Raw genomic sequence first — 7,830 nt, forward strand, 5'->3', positions numbered from 1 at the left:
GAGTGTGAAGAAAGCTGGCATTATTTATAAAAATAAATCAGAATGTTACGAATAAGTATAATATTTTATGGCTCTCTTTATAACTTTTTTTGGGGAATAATCATTCGATGACTTCTGGGCCGCCATGGGCTAGGCGAAAGGAAGTATCAGACTCTTACTGACTAAAATCCTCCGTCCTCATTGTACCCTAGAGAATAAAAGGCTAATACTTCAAATAAAAAATATCACAGATTATCAAAATACAATGCCCTAAATAACTTATCAACAAAGTCAAATCTAACACACATAAAAAATCCACACCACATTCATTTCTGGCGTGGAAACGTTCAACCAATCACATTTATTTTGTTTAAAAGTTTACTACACAAGAGATACGCAACATTGATAGCATGTGATGTTAACTGAAATCTATTAGAGCCTGTAAAATCGATAGGTATTTGATGAGCCGAAAAAAGGACCAATGTCCGACAGTGGCTGAAGCTAAAATGAGGCCAGAGGATTGAGATTATATATCAAACCCAAATTTTGTATACCTAATAGAATATCGGATATTTACTGTGTTGTGTGGGCGTATAGCTTAGAATTTTATGCCATTTAGATGGATGTTTCTTATACTATTTGTTGTTGAAATTCTATCTTCTATCTGAATAATTATTGTAATGCGAAAATATGTGTATGGATATACGGATTTATGTTGCTCTACTAAAAAGTGTAAACCATATAAATCATAAGCTTTTCCTATCGTTGTTAGGTAAAGTTTCAGATTGGTGTCTTACAACGTACACCAATTACTTGAAAAGAAATACGGTAGAAAATATATTTTTTTAGTTCAACAAACAACTACTCTAATGACATGAAGGTCACAAAACTAGACGAGAACTAGAAATAAAACTAAAAGAAATAAAAAGTAATTAACTAACGATATTTTTAGAACTAGACTTTAATTTCACTGCCACGTTGGTTGAGTGGTCACAAGTGTGACTGCCGGACAAGAAGTCCCGGGTCGGGAGTGTTTCTGGACTTTTTTCGGTTTCCCGAAAATTTCTTAGTAGTACATGGCAATAAACCCACTCCCTTATATTGGATTTATAAATCAAATGAACGTAATGGACACCTCTGCCTACCTTTTCGCGGATAGAAGGCATGACGTTGCACACTTTAATTTCAGTTACAAAAGATTTACTTCGAAAATCTCACGGAGGTAACCAACCGCATCTTATCAGATTCCCATAAATAATACTCAGTAAGAGAATTCGATTTGAAAATTAAGACCCACCGTTCCCCGAAATACGGAAAACTGAACAAAATACTGAAAAGTGCTGATAACAAAAAACGATGGCGATTCAAAAATTTGCCGTAGGTTATTAAATTGAGAACCAAAGTGGGGGCAATATCGGAAAATCATTAATAATGTTACAGGGTGCGCCTAATTCCATCGTGACTTTACCATATTTAGCTAGACGGATAAATTTTTACATACCAATGTGATAAAATGGTTATGAGGTTGCATGTTTTGACGTCTTTTTTGTTTATTAGGATTGTTTTAGCTCTTGATGATATTTGTGATGTGAATAGATAATTTTAAATTGTTTTTTTCAGTTTTTAAAGTCAGATTTCAAATATCGACATTGAAGACGTATGAAGGAAATCTTTTAACTTTCAAGACTTTGATTAATCAAGAAAGTATAGAAATCTGGAATAGTTATAGGCAAGGAGCCATAGAACGTACACAAACAACAGACTGCATTGCCACCACTCGACCAGAGTGATCGCAAGTGCGAGACTGGACAAGGGGTCTCGATTTCGATCGGGATCCCAGGTCGGACAAAGAATTTCTGTAGTAGTAGCACGGTTTTTCGAAAATTGTGCCTATGGCTCTTATTTCATGGGACTTATAACACAACAATGAAAAGTGGGTATACGTTGTATAGCATCATCACGTATCATAATGTGCACCTCTGCCTACCCCTATTGAATAAAAGGCGTGACGTTAAAAAAGATACTCAAACAATAAAGTATAAAATACCTTTTTAATAGTAGCCTGAACCAGTATCAAATTTACATAAACAAGAACTTAGTGTGCTAGAACATGGAGTGTCTACCCTTTTCATTGCGTTGAGCCTCTGGTTCAACAACTGGGATTATACGCTGAAACTTTAACTACACACAACTTAACTAGTTTTGACTTACTTTAGCTGTCAAAGAAATAGTTACTTTCTAGATTACCTTGTCTTCATGTATGTAACTTGTGTAACTTGTTTTTTTTTTTAGTTCTATTTTATTGTTCAAATATTATTGTTGGATTGGGTAGGTATATCTATTTGTTAGCGTTAATAATCCATTTTAATCCAATTTCCCATTAAAAGGGAAATAATATTTTTTTTTATCTTGTCTTGCGTAAGGAAAGTCAGACTCTTACTTCAAACCCTGTTTCAACTCTGAACCGAGACCCTGGGTCGAATGACAAATTAAGATATATTTTATAAGCTATAAAAATAAGATTATAAGTATTGTAAAATAGAAACTGATTTTAATCCAATCAAAGAAATAGTAAAACTTAGTGACAAACTGTCCAAACACAAATCAGACAATGAAAATACAATTCAAGACTTTTATTGATTTATTCGAGTTTTGTGAAACTTTTATATTTATTTCCTCTGACCCATATCAATAGACAATCGGCTGATGAAGACTGACAGAACACGGCAACCTCTTAAATAAACAATTTGCTTCGAAAAACTATCTTCTTTCGAAAATATATGGTAACTGAAAATATATTTATGATAGCTTTTGCCCGCGACTTCGTTCGCGTGGAATAGTGACTTCCGGCAAATTTTTGGTTTTAACCACATAGTTCCCGATCTCGCGGGATCTCTTCAAAAATGAGATGTGGAAGATATTCCAGGGAACTCTTCAAAAATCAACATAATGAGCTCTGCATTTGAATATAATAGATGTATACTCACTTAGGGCATTGAAAAAATAGTTTAAAAACGGACTTAAACTAACTTAAAACTAAAGAAAGCTACGAATTACGAATTTATAACAATTAAAAAAGAAACTATATTACAACCTATCCTCTATGCTATAATAACCAAGCTTAAACTAAATAATTTAAAAGAAACGACTTAAATCTAATCTAATTAAAAAAAAAATTAGACTTACAATTTTATTAAAAAAACTAACTACAGTAACTACTAATAATCGATATCAAACTAAACCTACGTTAAATAGTTTAACCAAAAAACCAGGAAAACCCAACAAATAAACTTATTAATTGACAAATACAACGAAACCAATTTAGAATATACGAAACAGCAGGACCACTACAGACAAATAATCATACGACTGATAATAGTTTACAACACTTTTTCTAGGATAGTACCGAAGCGCTCGGCCGATACCCAACCAAATGAATGTAACGAAACCATAGCGCGATCTATTTCGATCCCAACGCCATCTATCGAGGATAAAGACAACTTGGATTATTTATTTATACTCCGTTCGGGCATTTTCTTTGTACTAAAAGTTTAATTATATTGATATTAATTTTTTCATACCTTTTTACTATTTATTTACTTTTTTTCGATGAATTAAAACAATAACATGAACCGAAGTCGTGTAACGATCGACATAGAATTATCTATACTCCGTTAGAGCATTTTCTTTGTACTAAATGTTTTATTATATTGATATTATTTTTTTCATACCTTTTTACTATTTATTTACTTTTTTCGATAAATTAAAACAATAACATGAACCGAAGTCGTGTAACGATCGACATAGAATTATTTATAAATAATTTATTTCTTATTTTTATTTTTTGATTTTTGAAATAAAAATATATCTATGTCCTTTCTAAGGTTCTAAACTATATCTGTACCAAATTTCAACCAAATCCGTCAAATAGTTGCGGAGATTAATGGTATAAGCATAGAATGTTCGACGTGATTCTTTAATTTGACATAACTTTTTTATTTATGAACCGATTGACATGAAACAAACACTAAATATAAATTTAAGCATCCCACAATATATTCGTGAAAACCGCATCCAACTCGGATCAGCCGTTTCTGAGATTAGCGCGCACAGACGAACAGACAAACAGACAAACAGACAAACAGACAAAAAAAAAGTTAATTACATTTTTGGGTTCGACATCGACATAACAATAACCCCTGCTATTTTTTTTATTTTTATTTTCAATGTACAGACAGCACTTTTCTACGATTTTATTATATGTATAGATAGAAGATGCGTAACATAATATCATAATATCTATTCATGTGTATAATAGAATGTCGTGGTGGTTTAAGACGCTCGCTTCTCATGTATGAGGGTGAGGGGGTTCAAAACCTACCAACGGCAAGTACCAATTTGACTTTTTCCGAGTTATATGTACTTTCTGAGATTATTTAGACACCACTGAAAAACGGTGAAGGAAAATATCGTGAGGAAACCTGGGCTTATAATTTCTAATTATAAGTTTGAAATCACCAACCGGCAATGAGCAAGCGTGGTGATTAATGCTCAAACCTTCTCAATGTGAGAAGAGGCCTATGGTCAGTAGTGGCCACATATCATACTGTATCATCCTCAGTTCCTGGCCTCATCGAGCAACTAATTACAAAATACTAGTGGTCGCCTAGTGGTTGAAATTCAACCATATACGATTTAATTTACAATACCACTTAACATACGTTCAAGGATAATTTTTATTTAACTCAAACTCAAACAAACTCTTTTATAAAACTCTCTTCATATGAGACGTCAATATCATCGCAATGTCTATCGATTTTGACGTTTTGTCAAATACGATCAGATACTATGCATGTGTGTGTAATGTTTTATTTATTGATTTAATGTACTTTATAAGCATTATTTTTGAAAAATATTAGCGTTCTTCACTTCTCCTATACATAAACTATAAGTGTACCAAATTTTATGCTCCTACGTCCGCGCATGTTTCGTAAATAGCGGTCCAAAGTTTTTGCATCACGTATTAATATATAGATTATTGCTGAGCAAAAACTTACTGGTTCAATTCATTCAGATTAATGTTATTGGAAACTAATAATAAGTTAGACTTATGAAGACAGGATTCACATCCATTAATTAAAGATAATATACGAGACACTACACGTGGATGAAATGTGATACCTGTTTCTGGAATAAACAACGTTACCTTACATTATAAAAATAATAATAAAACCAATTTCTTAACAGACCCAGTTTCTCAAGAAACGGAAGCCTTTACCTTGAGGCCATAAAAGTATCACAAACCCATTATCATTTACCGTCTTACTTTTAAAATGTCGTACGATACCTTGACGACAGCACTTAAAATACACTCTAAAAAATTGCCTATTAGAGTTTATTTTCCAAATCCCATGACCACTATATCCGTTTGACATTTTTGGTCCCTATGGTCGTATGAAATTGCTTTAGATTACCAATGGAGGAAGACGATCCGACGGTTTAAAGGATCACTATAATCCAGTATAAGAACACCCTGACTTTTCTGGGTTTACTACTGTATCAGAGGTCAACTTAAACTGGAGTGTATGACTGCATTAAAGTTATGATGTTCCATGTTTAGTGGTAATAAAAAAAGCTTAGAAAATTAAGAGTAGAATAAAAATATACGTAATTATTTATATTTACTCATATTGCAAATATTAGTGTCTTATTCGTAGTATGTTTTTTTAAGATTAATAAAATTCTTTATAATAATGCATTTGTGTCATATTAAAATTAAAAAGTGTAGAAGTTTTATGGTTACACCAATTAACTTAATAGGAATAACGGGTGATTTATTACTCTATAGGATATTTTCACTCATCACAATACCAAATTAAAACCATAAAGACATTTTTATTACACTAAGCACTTCCATTTCTATATATAAAAAAAAAAACAATTAATCCAATTCCATGGAAGATATAATTCTTTAGTACCGTCTCGCAGTTATAAAGAAATTGCTCGGAAAGGTTTCACACTCCTCGGCCAGATGGCTGGCTTGTTCTCAAACGTGGGATTAGCTTGGACATTAAATGTGGTGTGCCAGTCTTTTAGTTACAGCTAACAAATGACATAAAGGAAAGAAAAAATATTGCAGTAATTTTTATCTATGTGGTGTAATAGTTTATGAAATTAATTTGTTCTTTTTTTATTTGATTAGGGTTGAGTCTTTGCTCAGTATATTGATAGGTTTCTGCAACTAAAATGAATGGGAAACGAAAACCATCCGATTAGTTTTATATCCAAAACTGATAATCATTTTGTTAGTATGAAATAAAATTATTCCACAACATTCTTAATTAGGGTTAATTACATTTAATTATACGAGTGAGACAAGTAATTAAACGGCAATACACAATCGTAAAACCAAACAAGAATTCAATTAGGTGCCAAAACTTTTACCCTTAGAACAAATAATGGCACATCTTCACGACACCGTAACAAACGAAACTTTTAGCAATAAAAAAGTTGATACCAACTCATTAAAATACTTACATTCATTGAAAAATCTTGGAACAAATCAACACAACACGATCTAAACTACACTGTAAAAGAAAAATAATAGAAATAACTTCGTTCAAGTACTTTTAAATCAAACTGTCACTTTGGAGTGCGATACGTAGCGCGAACTACGGTGCTACGAGCTACGAGCTACGGGCTACGGCGTAGACGTCCGTTCTCGATCGCGATAACGCTACACTGACTGCAGAGCTACGGGAGTATATACGGCTATATTACACGCTAAAGCGACGATGTTAGGTGTAAATTTTACATTTTGTTACACTACCACGTTTTTGTACAAACTCAATATAAATGATAGTGTACATACAGGGTAGAAAAATATTAAGTCATTAAATTATTTTTATCGGGGTCGAATGTAAAGCGGGCATGTATTTTTGCTAAATAAAAACCGAAGTTTATTGGATGTCAGTACGTGTGGTCGCTTGACTACGGTTTAGTAAGTAACTTTATGAGTACATTTCGTAGGCTTTAGTGAGAATTTCTCGTTGTTTCCGCGGCTTAGCTTAGGACTTAGTCCTAGGTATTATATGAGTTTTCTAATCATAGTTTACACCAGTTGTACGTAGTATTCTTTTCTCTTATATTGGATTAAGACCTTTATTTTAAAGGGATACAATAATGTATTGAAAATAAGGACTTATTCTTAAGGACAAAGTAGAAGTATATGATTATTGAGAAATAATAGAACTCAAAATATATTGTTTAGTAACCACGAAAATATGAACATACTTTGAAACATTTCTAGGAATTATAACGTACTTTATATAGTTTATTTACGATATAAAATTCAATCACGTTTAGCGCTAGCTGTTTACGTTACCGAAATAGACTTTACTTTTTAGAATACCAAGCAACAATATAAAACAATATATTTATATTTAGACACACTAATGATCTGTAAAGGAGTTTATGTACAATATAAGGTACACCAGTGTCTTTAAATCTAATTCACGTTGACTTTTTTTGAGGCACTTTTTCCATTAACGTCGATGGGACGAATTTTTTTGCTTTGTAAATAATTTTTAGTTTTATTTTATTTTTAAGTTTTGTAGTTAAGTGTTTAATATTTGTTGTAGTATATTGAATGTAATAAAATAAAATGGATATTTAATTGACGAAAAAAATCACATTTCACCAACGCCAACGATATCATCCTAACCCAGCATACAAATCTTAAACCCCTTTTTTATGACATACTTCTATAATAAACAAACAACATGCAAAACAGTATCGTACCGTCAACAGTTTACTCGTTAACCACTCGATAGCACAAAAAGGACGTAACAA

General features: G+C 32.1%; 1 protein-coding gene across 1 annotated transcript in view; it reads right to left on the bottom strand.

Moving 5' to 3' along the window:
* LOC118269725 (suppressor of lurcher protein 1) overlaps window positions 1-6,730 on the bottom strand; it is a 76,497-nt gene extending 69,767 nt beyond the window's left edge. Inside the window, exon 1 of the mRNA XM_035584987.2 lies at window positions 6,517-6,730. The gene's annotated coding sequence lies outside the window, so the exon portion shown is untranslated. The remainder of the gene's footprint in view (window positions 1-6,516) is intronic.
* Between the last annotated feature and the right edge of the window lie 1,100 nt (window positions 6,731-7,830).

This window comes from Spodoptera frugiperda, chromosome 30 (genome assembly GCF_023101765.2).
Source record: "Spodoptera frugiperda isolate SF20-4 chromosome 30, AGI-APGP_CSIRO_Sfru_2.0, whole genome shotgun sequence".
Taxonomy (NCBI): Eukaryota; Metazoa; Arthropoda; class Insecta; order Lepidoptera; family Noctuidae; genus Spodoptera; species Spodoptera frugiperda.